We start from the raw sequence: 24318 nt of genomic DNA, 5'->3' as shown, positions 1-24318 counted from the left end.
AGCCTCCTGAGTAGCTGGGACTACAGGCGCGTGCCACCACACCCTGTAATTTTTTGTATTTTTAGTAGAGACAGGGTTTCATCATGATAGCCAGGATGGTCTTGATCTCCTGACCTCATGATCCGCCCACCTCAGCCTCCCAAAGTGCTGGGATTACAGGCGTCAGCCACCGAGCCTAGCCTGAGATACAGTAGTGAAAGCATAGGTGCTTCTGAAATGTGATTCCCTGTCTCTTCTCTGTGTATAACCCCCTGGACTGGGAGTCCCTGGAGCTCCCTCCACTCTGCCCCCAGAGCTGGGCTGCAGCCCCTGGGCCTCTCTCACAGCCATACCTCTCTCCAGCAGAAGGCGCTGAGGGTCTTGGCATGAGGCCCATCTTCCTTCTGCAGGGCCCCATGCCAGGATGGCTCCAGAACCTGCAGGCCAAGGCCCGGGAGAGTGGGGAAGTAGGGCCCGGTGACGCAGCGCAGTGGAGGGACCAAGGTGTGGCTGCCACCCTCGGGGACGCTGAAGTTTTGCACTCCCGGTAGGGATGACAGTGGGCAGCACCTCCAGTTCTACGATACGTCCTCAAGGGGAGCACCCAGGCTGAGGCCACATCCAGCAAGAAGGCATCGCTCCAGGCCTGAGCAGGAGTGCAGGTACAGGATCCTGTCTGTGTCCACTGCCTCTTGAGAGAAGCTCTGCATGGGGTCCAGGCTGGGTGGCTCACCTGCCAAGACACCACGCGAAACCATCACCAGGTAGTTGGCACTCAGTGGCTCTTCACTGAGAAAACGATGTCTGCCTTCTGGGCTGCCTCCTGGGCTGCCTGGTTAACAGAGGTCATGAGGACTAACAAGGGAACACAGATGGGTCTCAGAGGGGCCCACTGTGCCCCTAGGCAGCCAGAACAGGCTTGATCTTGCTCACCAGATACCACTGCTCATTTAGTCACACAAACACACACGTGGTTCACACACACAGCAGCCAGACATGCAGCTGTTCACATTTTTTGTTTTTTAAGACAGGGTCTCACTCTGTCACCGAGGCTGGAGTGCAGTGGTGCAATCACAGCTCCCTACAGGCTCAACCTCCTAGGCTCAAGGGCTCCCACCTCAGCCTCCCAAGTAGCTGGGACCACAGGCATGAGCCACCATGCCCGGCTAATTAAAAAAATTTTTTTTGTAGACACGGGGTTTCACTGGGTTGCCCCGGCTGCTGAACACGTTATACCCACCCCACACACGGTTCCAGGGGGTTGGTCACACAGCTTGAGATGCACTCCCTCGGGGAGGTGCATAATCACATGTCCCCAGACTCAGTGACACAGACACACGAGTTCATCAGACACGCAGTCACACATGTCCACATGTGCGTGTGCACATGTACACACACAGGCCCCCCTGCTCAGGATCTGTTCAGGCCTGTGGCTGGTTTGCTGGCAGTGTCTTCCCCAACCCCTGCTATTACCACCCAGGATCATCGGAGCATGCCCCGCCCCGCCCCACCCCTCCTAGAGGCACAGGTGCCCCCAACACAGGCCCTACAGAGCTCATGCCCCAAAGGCCACATGGGCTCCCTCACCTGATGGGCCATCCACAAGAGGCTAAACCACCCCCAAACTCACATTCCTGTTCTGTGCCTTTGCCCGGAATGTTCCTTTTGCCTGGAATACCACTCCCCATTCTCTGCTCCCAATGGCCTGTGCTCTTCAGAGCCCGGCCCAAACATTGTCTCCTCCCATGAGGCCTTCCTGATGCCAGATCTGCTGGCTTGCCGTGGGCCCCAAGCTCCAGACATGCAGACCAGAAGGGTCCCCGAAATGAGCAGTGTAGGAGAGTAAGGCCAAGAGCGGGCAAGAACTGGCCTGAGGTCACAGGGCATGTCAGTGAGCTCACTGCAGGGCCCGTGGCTGCTCTGTGCGGTTCCTGGGTGGGCAGAAGCCCTTGACAGACCCTCCTAGTCCTGGTCTGGGCTCCGAGAAGAGAGCGGGATACATGGGGGTCTGAGGCGCAGTGGCCTGTCTCCACGGCCAGCAATCCCCAAAGTTCAGGACCCGTGATGCCCTCCCAGGGAACTGACTGCAATGCAGATTCTCGGGCTCCACTTCAGAGATTCTGTAGGGCTGGGTGCGGTCCAGGAATCTGCATGCTCAGCCACGCCATGGACACGAGTGGACAAGATCTCTAGAGGCACACACAACTCCCAGGAGGATGGGTGTACAGCAGGCTCCCCAAAAACTCTTGGGAACACAACATATACAGGAGCACATCTGAGACATGTGTACACACAGAATCTGGGACCACCACAGCCACAGCCCAAGTCACATGTGTACCTGGCATGGAGGCTGGGCGGGAGGCCCTCTACCTGGTCCACTACCCCGCTCACCACCTCCAGCTCCTCGCCTCCAGCTGGTCTTTTCTGATCTCAGCTGCCTCTCCCTGGAAGATGTAGATCTTCTTGTGCCGGGCCAGCTTCAGTGGGGCTAGTGGGCCCTCTAGGGCAACAGTCACTTGTAGTGTGGCATCTGTGTGCACTGGCCCTGCTTCCATTGAGAAGGCCAGGGTGCTGCGGGGTCTGAGGCTGCCATTGTGGCCGTAGAGAATGGCCCCATGCAGCAAGTACTGCTGGGAGACGACTGTGGCTGGCTGAGTGGCCCGGAGCAATTGTCCCTAGCGACGACACTCTGTGACGTGGTAGTGGACCTCATCCCCACTGCGGATGTCGAGGTTGGTGCCCAGGTGGAGCTCGGCCGTGTTGATGGTACCCTGGCCTCCTTGAGGGACTGTGAGGCCAGAGCCACTGGCCACACAGAGGTAGGGCTCCAAGGCCTGCACCTCCAGCAGAGTGGTGGCCTGGTGCTGCCCATCAGACACCTGCAGCTGGATCCAGCGTGGTCAGCCCCAGTGTGCAAACAGGACTCACCTCTTCCTGAGGTCCCTCATGGATGAAGCAGTAGATGGGCTGCATGGGCTCATCCACATCCATGATACTGCCAAAGAGGAAGTCCTTGTGGGTCAGCACCAGCTGGGCATCAGCAAAGCCCAAATCAGCACTGCTGAAGACCACGTCGACTGTAGTCAGCAGCCGCCACCTACCCCGGGCCACATGGAAGACGTGGCTGATGATCTGCATAGGGGCGTGGTCATTCACGGGCTGGATGGCCACTTGGAAGACACCCCGTACCTCCTCCCAGGCCATGTCACCACTGCTCTCATCCTGGCGGGTAGCAACAAATGGGGTATCACCTTCTGTGACCTCAGAATCATCATGCTGGTAGACCAGCCGGCCACACAACAGGTCTCCATTGGTGAAGGATGTCACCATAGTGGTCTTGTCCTGTGTCCCATGCCAAGTCAACCTCCCATGGCGGGGGCCACTCCATGACCTCATAGAGGTAGCCGGCACTGTTGAGACTGTGGAAGAGCTTGTCAGTAGAGAGGACACCCTCATCATCCTCAGGCACCACGAGGACATTGGTGAGGACAGGCATGTCTGGGTCACCGCCAGTATGGATGGAGAAGGTACAGAGCAGGGAGAAATATGGTGGAGCTGTGACACAGAAACAGAAGGTGTCCTCCACTGCCACTGAGGTGCGTGCCGTGGCCCCACAGGTCACCTGGCCAGCCTGTACATCATCCTGGGTGAAGCCCTGGCCGCCTGACAGCCTCGTGCCCTGTAGTTGAAGGCTGCCTTTCCTGGGAGCCTGAACCACCTCATAGTGGAAGGTTGGAGGGCTTGGGCCTGCCAGAGTGGCCTCCAGGTGGGCTGTGGTGAGGGTGTCATGCTGGGTGTCCTGAGTGTGCAGTGGCTCCAGCCGTAGCATCCACACTGTGGCTCTCTGGATGGTCACTGGGAAGGACAGATTGCTCAGGATTTCCCAGCCCACCTGCACCTCCAGATCCAGGTTCTCCACAGTGTCCTCAACGTGGTGCTGTGGGTCGGTGCTCGGGTACCTCACGCGGCCCTACTCCACGTCCTGCTGGTGGAATGCCTGTGTGGCCCACCACTCAGCACCCTCCACCCCACTAGCCCCCTGCTTCTGCAGCTCCCTGAACTGCAGGGCTCCAGCGATGCCAAACAGCACACTCACATCCTGCCACATGGCGCTGGTCTCCACCGACAGGTTGGTGGGCAAGATGGGCATGGCAGAGCCCTGGGCCAGGCACAGTCCTGTGCTGTGGTGGATCTGTATGGCCAGCTGGACAGCCACCACCTTCAGCGTGGCCGAGGTGGGGGTGGCCTGCAGTCCATCACTGATCCAGAAAGTCAAGTGCTGTGCAGGGCCACCGCGGTGGTCATAGACTAGGCTGCCGGTCTCCAACTCCCAGGAGGAGAATTCGGTCACCAGCTCCCCAGGCTGCTCCACGGTCTCAGTGCTCCATGGGGAGGCCAGAGGGGGCGCCAAGGAGCTAGAAGGCGAGGCCCTCACAGGCAGAGTCCGGGTCATAGGCCTGGAAAACCTCAGGTCCCAGTGGCTTCTGCATGTGTTCCAGGAACACCATGAGGCTGCCACGTGGGAAGATGATGCCACGTGGGTCACTGACAGGGTGAACCTGGAAGGGCAGAAGGTCATTTTGGCCCTTCCGTAAGCATGAGGGCATGGGCACCAGAGCCATCACTGACACCTCTAGCACCAGCTGGTCAGAGCTGTCCTCAGGGCCATCATGGATGAAGCAGGCCTTGCGGTTCACCATGTCCAGGAGGGTGAACATATTTCATGCCTGGGCACCCGGGATGTCCAGTTCTACCTCACCCTAGCATGCCCCTCAGGTCACGCTGAACAGCACCTGGGATGTGCGCAGCTCAGCCTCCATCAGGGCCAGCATGGGTTGCACGTGCTGCCACTCAAGCCAGGCTGTGCCACCCTCAGCCACCACCAGTGGGCAGACAGTCAACAGCTGGGTGAAATTAGCAGACAGGGTGCAGCCCTAGCTTAGGCACGCATGGCTCAGCTAGCTCCATGGCCAGCCAAGCCTTGGGGGCCAGCATGGAGAAAGCTTCGTAACGGTCACAGGCATCGTCCTCATACTCCTCCACCTCCTCCAGCCCTCAGCCAGCCGCCATGTTGTGCGTCAACAAGGCTTCCCGCAGCCCCCGCCTCTGGCCATTGACACTGAGGTCTTCCATGCAGCCATCCCAGCAGGGAGGCATTGGTGGCTCCTCGTGTCAGGTCTGGGCGGTATTCCTGGAGGTGACAAGAGGCCTCTGCAACCAGCCCCCCAAGAAGGAGACTGCCACGTGGCTCCAGGTAGCTGAGGACTCCTCGGTTCGAAGTACACGTGGGGGTACTGGTCCATGGAGATTTCCAGCTGGTGAATGTTGATGTGGACACTGACCTTGTGGGGCTGCCTGTCAGCCAAAGGCACACTGCTGAGGAGCAATGCAGTACCCTGGCCCTTCTCGACCATGGCCCACAGGTGGCCCTCAAATATGTCCACATGGATGAAGTCCCCATGTGGGTCCCCTGCCTGGAAGGCCAAGGGTGCCTGCTGGCTCTGTGTGGTGAGTGTCAACTCCAGGGTTCCTTCATCCTGAGTGCCCCAGGCAGGGACGGCAGCTAAAGAGTGGGGCCCACAGAAGCCCAGTGCCACATCCTCACTGGCAGAAAACTCTTCAGCACAGCCCTCATGCACCTCGGGGGTCAGAGGCTGGAGGAGGCTGCAGCCATTGAGGGTGGCTGCATAGGGGCAATCTCTCAGGGGATAGCTGGTTCCCCTCAGGTAGGGCAGGCCAAGGCTCCCAATGCTCCCAACAAAGAGCCCACAGGGGACTTCTATGGGGCTCCCAGGACTGCAGAGGAGGCATTCAGAAACCCATCAACTGACAGTGTGGCCCAGCCCTCTGAGACATTCAGCACCATAGTGCGGGGGATGGAGTCGCTCAGCAGCATTTCTGCTGGGGTCTGCAGCCTCAGCTCCTCCTGGCCCAGGACAAGTCTCACCTGAGGAGAAACGGGGAATGGGAGATGGGGGGCAGCACTTTGAATCCATCATTTCCCTTATAAAACACACAGTGGGTTCCCCACAGTTGGGGCCCCAGAGCAGAAAACCTAGGACAAGGGCCTCTGGTGCCACTCCTCTTGCCTTCCTGCCATCTCTTTATTCATCCTCCAAACAGTCATCAAAGGAAACTCTGGGCCAGGCCTGAATGGGCTCTGGGGACCCTGATGTGAATCAGATGTGCTCCTTGCCCACAAGGAACTGACATATAGCAAGATGCTCTTCTAGAAACCCAATCTGTATTTTTAAATTCTCCTTCTCTTTCCTTGAGGGAGAGGTGCCAGAAATACTGTCTTGGAATCTAGATTTCACCCCGGAATAATGGGTAACTAAGAATTCCTTGATCAGTCCCCCTAAGTTTGGCAAAGTTTTTCAAGGTCACTGAGGGAAGCCAGGCTAGCTGCTCAGGGATAGGGAGCCCAGGCAGATGCTCTGTGTTCAGAAAGAAAAGCTCCCTGACCTGTGGTGGAGGGAGATCTCAGGGACAGATCAAGGACATAGTTCTGTCACCATGACAATGACACCAGAAATGGCTCTGGTATGGTGCTCCCAGATGCTAGAACAGGTGGTGGCAGAGTATGGGAACTGCAAAACCAGAACAATAAGAGCCATGATCTTGGAGTCCTGGTACAGTGCATCTCTGTAGGGGTGTGGCATCACTGTACCCGCAGAGCTCAGCAGCCATCAGTGCCAGACTGCACCACATTAGTGTTCAACAGTGACACCATGTGGCAGTGAGCAGCAATGACAGCAGCAGACTGACCAAGCCCTAGTCCTCTTCTCACTGGGGTGTGGAAGGAGATGGTTGCCCCAAATTTGACTTTTTGTTTTTTTCTTTCTAAAATAGAGACGGGGTCTCATTGTGTGACTCAGACCAGTCTTGAACTCCTAGGCTCAAGTGATCTTCCCATCTTGGCCTGCCAAAGTGGTGGGATTATAGGCATGAGTCACTGCACCCAGCCTGCCCCAAATTTGGACTAAGACCCTGGATTCTTAAACTCTTCACGGTATGGGGGAAGACTCAAGAAGGAGCCACAAAACTCCTTGATAATAAAGCTTGTGGTGTCTTGAAGGATGAAATGGAAAAATGAAGCTGAGGCAGTACTGGTGCTGTTACTGCTGTGGACAGACAGTGGTAGTGCAGAGAAACTGGTGCAGTGCCACAGGGATGCACAGGGGTCATGGGGGCTCAGGAGGGGGCCTCGCCCAGGAGGAGGGGATGCTCACTCTGAAACTTCAAGGAGAGGCTAGAGTTAGGCAGGTGCAGGGAATGAGTGAGGCACGCACCTGGCAGAAGCAGTGTAGTGACTAAAGGCCTGGCAGCAAGTGACCATAAGATGGCCAGGAACTGAAAGCAGTTCAGTGCAGTCAAGAGCACAAATGGCCAGGGAGGGCTTGTGGTGGGAAACATGGTTGGAGGGAGCCGGTGGGCAGAGCCAGTTCAGGAAGGATTTACCATTTCTGGGCTGCTGCTGCCCATCCCACGGTGGAGAACTTGAGGCCCCAAGATAAAAGTGACTTACACAAGGTCACACAGCCAGCTGGGGTTCAAAGCTAGAGAAGGAATCTCACCCCCATCCCGGGGGATGTCATTCACCTGCAGGCGTCCGGAGTACAGCTGCAGCAGGAGGTGGTCAGCTGGGCCTGCTGCCAGGAGAAGGAGGGCTTCAGGTTGGGAGGTGGAGAACTGCAGCTGTAGGTCTATGTCGGTCAGAGCCGTGGCCACAGGCACCTCCAGGTGGTTCTCACCGAAGAAGGAAGCTGTGTGAGAGAGGGAGCTCTGGTCAAGGCTCAGATTCTTGCCTGGAGGAGGCGAGGTGCCATAGAGAGGGACGGGTGGGTTGCAGAAAGGGGTTCATGCTGGTGCACCCTCATGGTTCTGCTATATGGTGCTACCTCTGAGCACTGCCCAGATCCCAGCATTTCCTTGGTCCTGGCACCAGAAGGCACAGCCTCACCTTGTGTCCAGTCCAGACCTTGACTTTGCAGGAGGTCAGACCCAGAAATTCCCAGCAACTCAGGTCTCCTCCTTAGAGATTCCTGGAGCCAGAGGCCTCCGCCAGCTCTGACTCACCTCCCCTGGGCCCCAGAGGAGTCTCCCTCCCAGGTCTGGCTCCCTGACCCAGCCCAAAGGGAAACATCACTGGCCTGATCACCTGGCTTGGTGGTCACAGCCCCGAGGAATGGAGTTTCTGGAGAATCACCCCCAGTCTAGGCTGATTCCTGCTCATATTCCTTCTCCTAAGTGCCCTTGTGCTTGGGCTCTTGTGCAGCACCTGCCGTGCCATGCCCTGCCTCCATGGATTGGCTGGGGCCATGGCTGGGATCTGGGGATGATTTCAGTGGAGCCCACCTATCCCCGCTCCTCTATCAGGTCATTCTTTCAGCTGCCATTGAGGGTGGGGGCGGCAGCTTATTGGCCTCAGTTTGCCAAGGAGCAAAGGCTCTGAGGCCAGATGGGGACCATATGCAGTGTCAAGCCAAAGTGGGCCCACACTTCCTCCATTAACCCTGCTACTGCTTTCTGCTAGAGAGCTATTCACAGTCGCAGCTGAGTAGCCAGATCCAGCCCCATTGTTTCCACCATGGCCAAGGAACCAGGAATGAGAACAGCTGGGCTCCCAACTGCCCCAGGCCACCACTCAGGCTGAGGCAGAAGACAGGGCCTAGGAGGGGCTGAGGGTCTGCAGGGCAGGCCAGAGAAGGCCTCACCAGGCAGAAGGCCATGTCTGGGGTTGCCTGGGGTTAGTGGTTCCCATGCAAGGCCTGTTCTGTCCCACACTGGGACTCCTCCTCTTTTGAGTTGCTGCTTCCTCCAGGCAGTTTCCCCAAATCAGCCTCCCTGGCTTCCAACCTGCTGCCATAATTTCTGGTCTATGCCTTTTGTGGTGATAAGAGCCAAATACAACTTTGACTTTGCCTGCAGATGTCCAGGGCTAGGGGGCAGAAAAACACAGGTTAAAAACCGTGATTCATCCCTGTTGAGTTTCCCTCAAACCCCAAGAACAAGCACAGGCTGATGGCCTTGATAGGGTGATCCAGTACTGGCCTCACATGTGCTGGTCCCTGGCCAGCCTGAGTCAGCTGTCATCTGTTCGAGGAAGTAGCTTCAGCCATTGGAGGAGCTGGAGATTTCTACGCCCTAAGGGCAGCCAGCCCCATCTAGAGAGATGTCCAGGAAAGATCCCATAAGAGCCCCTCGGGCTGAGTTAAATCCCCTGTAGTTATCCCCTCCTCCTGCCGGTGGGCACTGCTGGCAACACCACCGTGTCTGGGAAGCTAAGGGAATCAAGTAAGCCCCGCAGACCATCTGCGTGGGGGCGGCGCGGCAGGCTCAGCAGGCACAGCACAGCTTGGTGCCAGCAAGAGACAGACCAGGGAACTGCAGGTGGCGGCCACCTACTGGGGTGCCTTATCTGCAAAGACATTGATTCCTCAGAGCGAAACACAGGACACTAAAGGGAGGGAGGCCATAGCACAAGGGGTGGGGGCACATGGCCCTGCAGGATGGAGCCACCACCGTCACCAGCTGGAATAGCTCACAGCAGCTGCCAGGAGCCGACTGTTGCATTTTCAGGAATTTTGAGAGCCAGGTGACACTGCCCACAGTGGGAATATTTATACCAGGCAAAGAGGCAAATACTGAAAATCAGGGTTCCCTCTCCCCAAGAAAGCCCACTGCTAAACATTTACCTACCCAGCACCCATGGGGAAGGGGACACATCTCCCTGTGCCTACCCACCTGTGCTAGTCAGGGTTCCCTAGAGGGATAGAATAAGATATATATAGATATAGGTATAGATATAGATAGATACATAGATAGATAGAGAGGGGAGTTTATTAAATATTAACTTACACAATCACACGGTCCCACAATAGGCTGTCTGCAAGTTTGAGGAGCAAGAAGAGCCAGTCCGAGTCTCAAAACTCAAGAACTTGGAGTCCGATGTTAGAGGGCAGGAAGCATCCAGCAGGGGAGAAAGATGTAGGCTGGGAGGCTGCTCCAGTCTTGCCTTTTCACATTTTTCTGCCTGCTTTATATTCACTGGCAGCTCATTAGATGGTGCCCACCAGTATTAAGGGTGGGTTTGCCTTTCCCAGCCCACTGACTCAAATGTTAGTCTCCTTTTACAACACCCTCACAGACACACCCAAGGGATCAATACTTTGCAGCCTTCAGCCCAATCAAGTTGACACTCAGTATTAACCATCACACCACCCTTGCACTAAAGGTGTATGTACACCCACTAGGGCATGGTCAACGTCAGGAATCTGGGCCAAACAGGAACTGAAGGAGACGGTTGGCTGTAACCACTGAACCATCTGCCTGCAGCCCCCTCCTAGCAGAAGAGAGAAGAGCCTGTTTGGCCAGAGTGGAACGGTGGCAAGAAACAGAGGTACTTTCCAGAGGCTGGGGTCTGAATGGGTCCACTGAGGGGCTGGGCCCTGCTGCTTCCTGTGGGGCTGAGCGGCAGGGGCTCACAGAGGCTGCCTTGTGCTGCTGGATTGCATAGCCAGTCAGGACCCCACACCAACAGAGGCCTCTGAGGCCTTGCTGGCCAGGGCTTTGGAAACTCTGACAGCGCCGCTTCCCCCACCTTCTGATCTTTGTCTGCCCCTCTTACACTCTCTGAGGGGCTGCAGTTGCAAGAACCCAGAATCTCTGTCGTGGAGGTGGTGAGGGGCGGGGGCAGTTGAAGAGGGGCTTTGAATGGAGAGGGTGTGCAGGATAAATATTTAATAAGCTAGGAGTCAATCCAGAAGACTTCCTGGAGGAGGTGATGGTGGTGTAGAGTCACAGAGAGGGAGGAATAGGCAGTCTCAGAGGACAGCAGCAAGTCCAAGTGAGAGACTGGCAGAGGTATACAGGACCCCACTGGGTGGGGTGAGGAGGGTTTCTGCTCCCTCACCCCCTAGAGCCTCTGGCTTATCACAGGATAAGAGCCAGCTAAGCTCCAGGGCTTTCCAGGAAAAGTGTCACTTGGAAAGGGTGTGACCTTTTCACCGCTCCCAACAGCACCCTAGAAATGGTTTGGCCTTTCCCCTCCCGTGTTCCACAGAGAACACAGCCAGCAGAGGACACATTATCTGTCATCCAGAAATGGGTCTGATTCTCAATCAAGGGACCGCAGGACTGGTAGAGACTGTCAGGCCATACGGCTGCCTGCACAGCACCCCCATGCTTGGTGAGGGGTGAGGGGGATGGCGGGGGCTGGCTGTCCACAGGCCAGACATGACAGTGAGGCTCACCAGAGGTGGCGCACTTTGGAGGGACAAAGTCAGGGGAGAGCTTCCTCTTGTTGGGCCACAAGACTCCACAAGGACAGCAGAGTGACTGATTTCCAGCGCTAGAGGCGAGGCAATCGGCCACGTGTAGGTGTATATCTATGTGTGTGTGTGTATATGTGTATTTATTTATTTATTTAGATGGAGTCTTGCTCTGTCCCCCAGGCTGGAGTGCAGTGGCGCGATCTCGGCAAACTGAAACCTCTGCCTCCTGGGTTCAAGCGATGCTCCTGCCCCAGCCTGCCAAGTAGCTGGGACTACAGGCACCTGCCACCACTACCGGCTGCTTTTTATATTTTTAGTAGAGATGAGGTTTCACCATATTGGCGAGGCTGGTCTCAAACTCCTGACCTTGTGATCTGCCTGCCTTGGCCTCCCAAAGTGCTAGGATTACAGGCGTGAGCCACAGCACCCGGCTATTTATAGAACATGACCTCAACTATTTAAACATATCTGTAAGGGTATATGTACTTTGATAACAAAAAACAAAAAAAAATACATACTGATAGAAACTAGCCATCATGTCAACAGTGGTTATATTAGGTAGAGAAATTATGTGAGATTTTAATTATTTTATATTTTACTACTGGTCTCAATAATGGTTCTTTACAAGTTTTATAATCAAGAAAAAAAAGGTTTCTAAAGTTTTTGCAAAATGGGAAGTTATACTTCTTTATATACTAAAGATAAAAACAAAACTTCCTATTTGAATACCTTTGACTTTTACTGCAGACTTACAGACCCTTGAAAGAAAAGGCAATTCCCTCCCACTAGTTCTGGTGTCATTCTCCCATCTCTGCCTTCATTTCACTTGAACCCGGGAGGCGGAGGTTGCAGTGAGCTGTGATCACGCCATTGCACTCCAGCCTGGGAAACAAGAACAAGACTTCATCTCAAAAAAAAAAGGAAAAAAAAGTTCCCATACAATATAATTTCTTCCATCTCTGAAAACAAATTCAGCAATGAGAATTTAAAGTCACCACGTGGAAGGTTTCAAGGATTTAGGTCTACCTATTGATGTCTAAAGCATTAGTTAAGTTAGAAAAAAATACGCACACACACGCGCACGCACACACACGCGCACGCACACACACGCACACGCACACACACGCGCACGCACACACACGCGCACGCACACACACGCACACGCACACACACACATACCCCTATGTATTCAGTACCAGGAAACATGACTGACTACATGGTACAGTCATCCAACAGAAAGCACACAATAACTGAAGCCAATGTAGAGAAGTAAGTTATGACGTGGATCTACAATATTATTGAGTGAAAAAGCAGATTACAAACAAAAATCTGATTTTTAAGGGAGAGGAAACATACACAAGCAAAGGAGAAAAGAGATGAGCAGATGACTTGGAAAGATACAAATTTCTAATAGTGGCACCTTCTGAGTGGTAGAATTATATAGGTAATATTTTCTAGTTTTGCCTAAAAAATTGCTGAATTTCTTAAAAAGGTTTTGCTTTCTGTATTATAAAATAGCTATCACCCCAGGAAATTTAACCTTCAGCACAAACTCTCCATAGTATTCAAAATTTGTTCAGTTTAACAGTCAATCTATTTTGAAAGACATTTAAAATGATGACCAATATTTAAACCTATGCATTAATATTTTTCAATCACATGCTTTAAATTTTGTAATTTTGATAAGGTTAAGCTTTAGATCCATCTTGAAAAGATAAGTGTTCTATTTGTCTTTAAAATATGACCTACAATATGCCAGCTTTTAAACAGTGAATGGTGCTCAAAAATCGCAATATAAATTCAGGCAGTATTCCTTACATAGAATGTGTAATTGCTTCTAATACTGCTCTTTTTCACCGGTTATGAAAACAGAACAATTATTTAAGCATCTAATTATTCAGGTCCTTTGTTTCGCCTCCATTCTGTTAGTTTTATAGTAATTTTAAGGCCTGTGAGGATGAAGTTGTCTGTGACAGTTACCACAAAGGTGACCATAAGCAGACAAATTTCAAACAAGTTTATCACCGCTACCATCCCCACCATAAAACTGTCTCAATCAAGGGCAACACAATTCAAGGTTAGCCAAGACAACCTACTTTACCTGTCACTGTTTAAGAAAAGGATTTTTTGGTCTTATTTAGAAGTAACTTTCTGTATCTATTTTTCTCCATAAATCCACTGAGATCAATGTGTGGCTCTATCTCGAGCATCAGCAAGCAAAACTGCCTGCTAGAATGTTCAGTTTTTGTATCTTTCCAAACATAGGACACAGCTATCTTCAGGGATTTCGTATTATTTGAAAACTGATGCACAAACTACTTCTTGAAAGTTCAGAGATAAAGCAGTTGTGATTCTTCTGAAGGCTGGTTATGGGACACATTACTTTCAAACTTTGCTGTTCAATAAACGTGGGGTGGAGAATCAAGTAAACTGACAGAATTTCCATATAAAATTCTAAGTGCTCTGAAAACAAAATCAACTTAAAATACAGACACACACACACACACGTTTTTCCCTACTAACCATTTTACAACTAAACAACCAAGTTGCTGACCCAGAGCCCACAAAAGGAGGGTCAAAGTTCTAACACTTGGTAAAATAAAAATGCATACATACCTGTGTGAGCTAAAAAAAATGCTTAAGTATTCAAAGACAGACAGCAATTACAGCTACTGAGAACATCATTGTAAGCAAACTGAGGCAGAGAAAACCAATATGCTGAAGAGGATTTGAACCACCTAAGCTGCAGAAACCCGCTGGATGGTTTCCTAGGTTCCGAGCTGGCATTATCTTTTGGGATGATCTTCTAGAAGAGATCACATAACACTGTTACAAAGGATCTGGAGAAAGGGACCCTGGCTTCATCACTCTGGCTCTCCAGGCATGCTTTACATTTGGCAGTGACTATCCCCAGTCAACTCAATTCCCTACCCCTCAACTAGCTGACATTTATCAAATACTGCCCTTTATCAAGTCTAAGTAAGTTTAACTGTGCCCCCCACACTAAGAAAAAAATCAAGATACTAAGGGATATACTATTCACAAAAGGGAAACATGTATCTTCTTCATATATATGTTCCTTTCAAGGAAGGGTACAAAAATGGGGATGAGGGAGGACAGACAACCACTATGAATTTGACCCTATATTATAAATCGGTCAGATAAATGAAAACGATTCCTCTGGACTGAAATTGATATGGCTCTGATGACTGGAGAAACATGGGGTCCTTCGGCTCACACCTGTTAAACAACATGGATGCAGAGGAGTGGTTTTAAGGAGCAGAAAGTTTAATAGGCAAGAAAGAAGAAAGGCTCCCCCCTGTACAGAGAAAGCGGGGCTCCGAACAGACAAAAAGCCCCGTGTGCAGCAGAAAAGTACTTGGTTATATTGGGAGGCTGGAGGAGGTGGTGTCTGATTTGCATTGGGCCCAGGGAATCAGTTTGACCAGGCATGTCATTCATGTAGCCCAAGAAAAACGTGGCCCTCCCACTCTAGCCTTTTAATTTGCAAATATAGGTCACCATATTGTCCTGCACACAGGGTCTTCTGGAGGTGTCACCTTGAGGCGGTGACTAGAAGAAGAGGGCGGGAATTTTCATGTTGAATGGACTCAGTTTCCAAGTGCTGACATTTGCATATTAAAGCTCGGCAGCCTGCAGTCCCAGCTACTCAGGAGGCTGAGGCAGGAGATGCAACTATACCTGGGAGGAGGAGGTTGCAGTGAGCTGAGATCACATCACTGCACTAAAGCCTGGTCGACAGAGTAAGACTCCGTCTCCAAAAAAAGAAAAGAAAAGAAATGTTTTGGGAGTTGTTTCTATTAAAAGGGAAAGCCTTACTGAGGACTCCTTTCCCTCTCTATCTGCCTAATATAATTTCTGAGTAACTCCTCTACTAAAAGTACCACTTAGGTGCTTCATATGACAGTTCTGATATTTCCCAATGCTCCTCCACAAATTAAATTTGGAAAGGTAATCCATCCCAGGAGGGCAAACCAAAGAAAAAGTCCTAGGCTCCTGAGTCAAGGTTTGTTCATTTCCTTTCTACAGGTTTGACTGGACTACTTTTTAATCACAGTAAAAATGACAAAAATGCAAGATGAAGTTAACAGCATAGATTTATTTCCCATGAAAAGCTGTTATAAAGCATTCTCAAAATAAAGTGTTATTCAGCCACAAATGACATCATCACTTTTTTATTCATAGGGCACAGTATCATTGCCAAAGAGCTTTCCTCTATATGTTCTCTTGCAGGGCAAAAAATATCTATTTTATACAGAAACACAGTAAAAAAAGTGATTTACTTAAGGTCCTAACTACTAAATAAAAGCTAAACTATTCACTTCCTCCTAGATTCAGAGAGAGCTCCAACATTTTCTAAAATTTAGTATCTTGTCATTGGGGTAGGCACTTTTTGGCAAAAATGAATAGACATTTAATTAGTCAACCAAAAAAAAACCTTACTAGGTACAGTAAGTTCTTCAAAAGTTTAACTTGTTCAACTTCCTTGTTCTTTGTTCCTAAGAACAATTTCCCTGTATCTTCTCGGCCCTACTTACCTGATTAGTTATCTGCTCAGTTACCTGCCTTGTAAACAACTCTTCCCGTCAGTCTCAACCTGTAACTCACATTCCCTCTCCCTTCCTTATCAGGGAAAATACTCGCGATAGCAAATCAGGTCCGATTAGATCGTGAGGTCCGACCCCAGCCCATGGGGGAATGACACAGAAGTAGGGACTGCGTTAGGGATAAAAAACCCCTGCTCTAGAGAGAACCCACTCGGTGTGCTCTTGCAATTGTGACTAACCCAAGCAGCACTCTTTTGCAGAAGTTGTCTTGCTGAGAAAACCGTTTTTGCCTGAGTGCTGGTTCTTCCTTGTGGCACTGATCATTTGTTTCTAACAATCTGGGGGTTGTCCGGGATTCCCATTCTCCTCTAGGGAAAGGGTCTCTGGTCAACTCTAGTGAGAAGAGGCGTCCCACTGCCTCATTGAGGTGGCCTCATGGTGAGTGATCAGGACTTACCCAGTGTGACGAATACACCCAGACTCTCAGCAATGTGGAAAGGAACAGACCAACAACTTAGAGAAAAGAATCCTCACATACCATGGAGACCAGGTAACCATGTGCACAGACCAAAGTAAGAAACTTCACAAGAGCAACAAAATATTTCCTTGGTGGTTGGGATATCTTGGAGATTGAAAGTGTGTGTTGAAATTCACAACTGAGTTAGAAGCAAGTGTTCAGTCCAGATCTGCGGTTCTGTGGACACCTTATACTGCTTAAGGTGGCCCTTCTGTAAAGCAGTCCGGGTCAGGGGTTTCTACTGAACCCGCCATTGCTAAGAGGAACCCAATGTTCCCACAAGGGAAGCAGCCAGGGAAGGACAAAGTGAAAGGAGAAAAGTGCAAGAAACCTCCAGCAGGGGGGTTGAGCCTCTAGGAAAGGAAAGCAAAGGTGAGAAATCTCCAGTAGGGGAGGCTGAGCCACACACAAACCTCTGGTAACTGGGAAGGCAAGAAATTTCTAATAGGAGAAATGGAGCCTCACCCCAAACCCTTTTTAAAATGGGAAATACCCCAAGTAAGGTAGGGGGTAAAAAGAATAAAGCTAGCAACACTAACATTCCTCCTGATACTCCCCTAGGGCTTATGCTAAAATACTGGAAAGAGAATGAAAGGACTAAATACAACAAAAAGCAGCCAATGATAAAATATTGTTGTTTCATTTGGACTCAGGAACCAATCCTCAAGCCCTCAGTCTTGTGGCCAAAGTTTGGGTCAGATGAGGATTGGATTTGTCAGCTTTTAATAGGACATGCTAATGACAAGAGCGCATAGTCTATTTCCAGGAGGAAACAGACTATTCTCTATGTTGGTGACAAGGACCTGTCCTTCTTTACCCTCTAAAGATTGGAGGGAGCAAGTCAGAAATTAACTCCTCTGAGAAAGATAAGGTCCCTATTCCTAGACAGCTCACCAACACATGGAACCTCCTCTACCACCTTCCCCCGTCCAATACCCCTAACCCTAACCTCCCTCCCCCTCAAGTAGAGGCAGTTGTCATAGACCCTTCTCCTACCCACATCATTCCCCCTGCTTATAACCCTGCCTCTTGGGAATTGTCCCAAGAGCCTGCTCACTGCCAGCCTAAGTACCCTTCCCTGAAAGGACTTCAACATGAGATAGAGCAATGTAAAAAGGCTATTCAGGACTTCCCCTTCCCCTCTAACTTGGAAGAATCAGCTCCATCTCTCTTCCCCTTAAGAGAGGTATCCGTAGGAGGAGAAGCCAGCATTGGCTTTGTAAGTGCCCCTTTAACCAGCTCAGAGGTCTGAAACCTAAAAACAGAGCTCAAGCCACACTATTAGACGACTCATATGGAGTAGCAGATCAAATTAACCAATTTCTAGGACCACAGTTACATACTTGGGCTGAGTTAATGTCCATCCTAGGCATCCTCCTCTCAGGGGAAGAAAGAAGCATGATCCGTAGAGTTGTTATGGTAGCCTGGGAACATGAACACCCTCCTGGCAAAAAAGTTCATGCAGCAGATCAAAAATTCCCCAACCAAGACCCCGGTGGGACAACAGCAATGCAGCTCACCGAGAGGATATGCAAGAACTTAGGGAAATGATAAAAAAAAAATGGGATTCGGGAGTCAGTACTCCAAACCCAAAATCTTACTCGAGCATTCGACATACAACAAAGGAAAGATGAAGGGCCTATGGAATTTTTACACAGATTGAAAGAACAAATGAGAAAATACACTGACCAAGATTTAGAAGATCATCTAGGGCAGGGAATGTTAAAGCTTCACTTCATTACTAACAGCCAGATAGCACAAGGAAATTACAAAAATAGAAAACTGGAAGGACCGTCCCATGAACAAACTTTCTCAGAGAAGCTCAAAAAGTGTGTGTAAGGAGGAACAAGGAGAAGCAAAGACAAAAAATGAAAATTATGTTATCCACCTTCCAACAGGGGGCCCCAAAGGATAAACACACCGGTATTACCCTCTGTTGCCAGGAGACCCATACACTCCCAAACAAAGCCTCCCGAGAGCCAAAACCTATAGAGATCCTAGGCCCCCACTTCCTAAGCCATATGAAGAACATAAGGAGGCAAAGTGAAGAAACACAAAAATAGAGAGAGGAGACAGAATGAATGCTTCAATTGTGAGAAAGTAGGCCACTTCAAGAGGTACTGTCACGAATTAAAACCAGAAAGAGAAGTTGTCCCACTTATGACCTTTGAGGAGGAATGGGGGGTTAGGGGCTCTGTCTCTTTTACCTTGAATCCCACCAAGAGCCCTTGATAAATTTAGAGGTGGGACCCAAATCTGAACTTATGACCTTTTTAGTAGACTCAGGAGCAACCGCTCCTCTGTCTGTTACCTTCCCCTACAATATAGCCTGATCCTCAAAGGAACTTGTAGTCTCAGGGGTAAAAGGAGAGGGAATCAAAGTAAAAAGTTTAGAAGAAACAGAAATTAGATGTAAAAACCGCTCAGCTAATGTTGAATTTTTGTTAATTCCAGAGGCAGGAACTAATCTATTCGGAAGAGACTTAATGTTAAAATTAGGTGTAGGTTTACATGTTGGTTCAGAAGGATTCTACACTTCATTAAACCTGCTCACCATTGCAGATGAAACATACATTCATCCTGATGTTTGAGCAAGGGAAGGAAATTGGGGAAAACTCCTAAATCCTCCTATACATATAAAGTTAAAAAATCCTGGAGAAATAGTAAGAAGAAAGCAATATCCTATTCCTTTAGAAGGCAGAATAGGCATAAAACCTGTCATTGAAAGCCTCATCAAGGGTGGGCTCCTTGAACCCTGTATGTCCCCTTATAATACCCCAATACTGCCTGTGAAGAAACCAGATAGGTCATATCAACTAGCACAAGACCTCTGGGCCATGAACCAGACAGTCCAGACTACCCACCCTCTTGTCCCTAATCCTTAAACCATTCTCAGTAAAATTCCACATGAACATCAATGGTTCACAGTAATAGATTTAAAAGATGCCTTTTGAGCATGCTCCTTGGCTGAGGACAGCTGAGACATTTCTGCTTTTGAATGGGAAGATTCCCATTCTGGATGAAAGCAACAGTATCGATAGACAGTTCTACCCCAAGGCTTCACAGATTCCCCTAATCTTTTTGGTCAAATTCTGGAACAAGTGTTAGAACAAGTTTATAACAAAATGTATACGTCTGCTCCAGTACGTAGATGACCTATTAAATGTCTGGTTAGGCTGTAGAAAAGGTATCTGCTTTCTCCATCCATATCCTTAACCATTTGCAAGGAGACGGGCTATGGGTTTCAAAGGGAAAGCTTCAATTTGTAGAGCCTGAAGTTAAATACCTAGGACACTTAATAAGTAAGGGCAAATGAAAGATAGGCGCCAAGAGAGTAGAAGGGATTGTATCCATACCTTTGCCTAAGACTAAACAAGAACTCAGAAAATTCCTAGGGATAGCTGGATATTGCCGTTTATGGACTGACTCATATGCACTAGTCACAAAGCCTCTCTACCTAAAACCTACCCAAGAAAAGCCTGACCCTCGCCTGTGGACTTCTGAAGAAATCCACCAGGTTGAAGAGCTAAAACATCTGCTTATAACTGCCCCTGTTTTAGCTTTGCCTTCCCTAGAGAAGCCATTTCACCTTTCTGTTAACATAAACAGGGGGGTAGCTTTAGGGGTCCTTACCCAAGAACACGGAGGTTACCAGCAACCCATGGCTTTCCTATAAAAAGTTTTAGATCCTGTAACCTGCGGATGGCCTGAATGTTTCAATCCATTGCAGCTACCACCTTGTGAACTGAAGAAAGCAGAAAACTAACCTTTGGGGGGAAAGTTAGTTGTAAGGATGCCCCATCAGGTTATAATGACCTTAAATCAAAAGGCAAGAAAACGGCTTAGTGACTTGAGAATTTTAAAGTGTGAAGCTATCCTGTTAGAAAGAGATGATTTAACACTAACACTGATAATTCACTTAACCCAACAGGTTTCCTGACTGGAGATCCAAATCTAAAGAGACCTGAGCACTAGTGCTTGGATTTAATTGATTATCATACAAAAGCTGGCCTGATTTAAGAGAAACCCCTTACAAAACGGGGCAGCACTTATTTATAGATGCCTCTTCCCAAGTAATTGAAGGAAAAAGGCATAATAGATACTCAGTAGTCGATGGGGAGACACTTGAAGAAGTAGAGTCAGGAAGACTGCCCAATACTTGGTCTGCCCAAACATGAATTGTTTGCATTAAATCAAGCCTTAAAGCACTTGCAAAACCAAGAAGGGACTATTTATACTGATTCCAAGTACACCTTTGGGGTAGCTCACACCTTCGGAAAAATTTGGACTGAACGAGGTCTTATTAACAGCAAAGGCCAAGACCTGGTCCACAAAGAATTAATCACCCAAGTATTAGATAACCTTCAGCTGCCAAAAGAAATAGCTATTGTCCATGCTCCAGGACATCAGAAATGTGTTTCTTTTCAAAGCGGAAGGAATAACCTAGCAGATCAAATAGCCAAACAAGCTGTCGTTTCCTCTGAAAACAACTGTTTTTCACTTAGGCCCTTGCCTTCCTCCCCTGACTGCAGCCCCCATCTTTTCTCCCGCCGAAAAGGAAAAATAAATAAAAAGAAGAGGCAAAGAAAATTCAGAAAGGAAATGGGTGTCACCAGACCAAAAAGAAATATTATCCAAACCCCGTGTGAGGGAAATTCTCTCTCATCTGCATCAAGGGACTCCTTAGGGACTTCAAGCTATGTGTGATGTAGTCCTCGGGGCCTACAGATGTACAGGAATTTATATTTTCGCAAGGCAAGTTACAGATAGTTGCCTAGTATGTAAGAAGACTAATAAGCAGACCCTCAGAAAACCACTTGTTGGAGGGAGAAATCCAGGATTAAGGCTGTTACCAAGTGTCCAAATTGATTACACCAAAATGCCCCCAATCGGTCACTTAAAATATTTACTAGTGATATATCACCTTACTCATTGGGTAGAAGCTACTACCTTTTCAAGTGCAACTGCTAGTAATGTAGTCAAGCCACTAACTGAAAATATTATACCCAGGTTTGGATTAATAGAAGATGTTGATTCAGACAATGGGACTCATTTCACTGTACCTGTTGTTAAGAAACTAGCCCAAGTTCTAGATATAACATGGGACTACCATAACCCCTGGCACCCACCTTCATCAGCAAGAGGAGAAAGAATGAATCAGACTCTGAAAACGCACCTAAGCAAATTAGTCCTAGAGACTCAGTTGCCATGGACTAAATGCCTCCCCATGGCCTTGTAAAGATTCCAAACTGCCCCTCAGAAAGATGTCGACTTATCTCCTTACGAAATGCTGTATGGGTTGCCCTACCCACCCTCTGCTGACATTCCTCATTCAAAACAAAAGATCTGTTTCTCAAGAACAATATACTTGGTCTATCCTCCACTTTCTCTTTCCTTTGGACTAACGGCCTCTTGGCACAGATACCACCCTTTGAATTTCAGTTCACCACCACCAGCCCAGAGAGAGACCACACTTTCATCAAAGGTTAGAAAAAGGGAAGCTCAAGCTTCCCGGAGGCTGAAGTAGAAGGATCACTTGAGCCTGGGAGGTCAAGGCTACACTAAGCTGTGACTGTGCCACTGCACTTCAGTCTGGACAAAAGAGTGACACTCTGTCTCAAAACAAAAACAAACAAACAAACAAAAAAAGATGTAACATATTATAACTGTCAGACCATTTGTTGCAACCTGGGCTACAATTTTTTTCTTTAAACCCAAAAGAACTTCTGACCAGGTAAATATAGTCTTTTTTTCTCTTTTAATGAAGAATCTACTTTATAAAGTACCTTCCCTTATCAGTGAGAAAGAAAAGGAAAATACAAAAGAGCTGAGTCAAATTTGGAGTCAATAAAGGTTTGTAGCTCTTCAGACAAGAACCCTTTCCATGAATTCTAAAAGTAAATAACAGGCATGTTAAAAAAAGATTTCATTTTATGAAAGATTCTGCATCAAAACCTTTTACAAAAATAGTATACAAAACCCACTGAACATCCTGTTTCATCTTCCACTCTGAAATCACTACTTGGTCTAAATTCACAGTTTCATTAATAAAAATGAACACAATAAAACAGTACTCTATGCCTCCATCCCACCCAAACAATTATCTTCAAATGATGTCCAGATTTCTGTACACTATTTGCCAATCCTACGTAGGTCTTAAAAAAACATCTCAGCTTTAGAGGAAAATCACTGGTTAATTAAAATGTCATTTAGGGTTGTATTTGTTTTCTATGAAGGGATAATAATGGGATATTTTATTTTCATTTATTACTAAAACAACACCTTTCATTGTTAGAAATATACTCCCATTTCAAGATATGTTTCAAAGCAAATTATATTCTTCAACTAGCCACTTTCATAGGTGTTTTGAATGCAATATTTTATTATAAAGCCTTGGCTGACCTCCAGTGTTAATTAGCACAAAGATAGGTTTATTCTCAAAAGACAGGACATTCTTTTCAGCCTTCAAAATGTTTTCATCAAAAATTACTATGTATCATACAAATAATATGTCTAGATGTGTATAAGAGAGACATTCTTTTCAGCCTTCAAAATGTTTTCATCAAAAATTACTATGTATCATACAAATAATATGCTCACTGTAAACATTTAAACGATTCAAAGATAAAGTAGAAAGTCAGTCTCCACCTATCTGCCCTCTAAGATGTTACTACTTATGCTTAACATATTTTATTTTTTAAAAAGGAGGGGAAACCGCATCATAACTACTTTAAAAGGCCTTTACAACTTCTTTGTAATTACACACACAGAGAGACACACAGACACACAGAGTGGGGAAGGAGAGGGTGGGGTCGGGGGAAAGAGGGAAGGACAGACAGACACATACACTAACCACTGATAATTTACTTATTATAATAAGTCAATGTAAGACTTATTATTAAACATACCAAAAAAGTGAGAAAACAGAGATGGGTGGGAGATGGGCCTGCAATTTCAACATCCGAGGTCAAAACAACTTATTAGGAGATAATTTAGAATGTCTTCTTGTCAACCCTATTTGGGGAAAATATTGCTTTGATAAAAGGTTACAGACTAACATCAAAAAGGAGCTGCCTTTTGAAGGTCAATCAATCCTTTGGTTTTAGGAAAAACTAAAATATTACAAAACATACTGTATGACAGTAAAACATACAGAGAACTCAAACTGATCTAACTGCACTTATCCTCTCCTTGCCAATTATCCTTTATCACTAATTTTCCCACTCTACTATTCTATTAGTTTCATATTGCTGTTACAACAAATTATCACAAACTCAGTGGCTTAAGACAACACAAATGTATTATCATATTATCATTTCTGGAAGTCAGAAGTCCGAAATGACTTTCATTTGTTTAAAATTCAAGGCGCTGGCAGGGCTGTGTTCCTTCTAGAGTCTGTGTGGAGAAAGTGTTCTTTTGCCATTTCCAGCTTCTAGAGCTGCATTCCGTGGCTCATGGCCTCCTTCTTCCATGTTCTAAGCCAGCAGTGTAGCATCCTCAAATCTCTGACTCTGACCACTGACTCTCCTGATACTCCCTCTCTCACTCATGAGAACCCCTGTAATTACACTGGGACACTCAGATATTTCAGAATAACCTCCCATCTTGAGATCCTTAACTTAATCAAGTATGAAAAGTTCCTTTTGACATGTAAGGTAAATAGTCACAGGTTCCAGGGATTAAGAAGTAAATAAATTTGGGGGAGCCATCCTTCTGCATAACACAACTACTTGTTTACAACAGTTCCCTAATCAAAAATGTTTAATAACCAAAACCAGACAAAGACATCACAAGAAAAGTACAGAATATATCTCTATGTATAGACACAAAAGTCCTCAAAATACTATCAAAACGAATCCAGCAACATATAAAAAAGATTGTGCAGCATGATCAAATGATACTTATCTCAGGAATGCCAGGTTGGCTTAACATTCAACCAAGGTAGCCTGGCAACAGAGCAAGACCTTATCTCTAAAAA

General features: G+C 48.0%; 1 pseudogene; it reads right to left on the bottom strand.

Moving 5' to 3' along the window:
- The window catches only part of LOC105551279, a 35080-nt pseudogene that overhangs the window by 5570 nt on the left and 5192 nt on the right, over nt 1–24318 (bottom strand).

Source organism: Mandrillus leucophaeus, unplaced genomic scaffold (genome assembly GCF_000951045.1).
Source record: "Mandrillus leucophaeus isolate KB7577 unplaced genomic scaffold, Mleu.le_1.0 Scaffold514, whole genome shotgun sequence".
Lineage (NCBI taxonomy): Eukaryota > Metazoa > Chordata > Mammalia > Primates > Cercopithecidae > Mandrillus > Mandrillus leucophaeus.
This window is presented reverse-complemented; position numbering and strand designations above follow the sequence as displayed.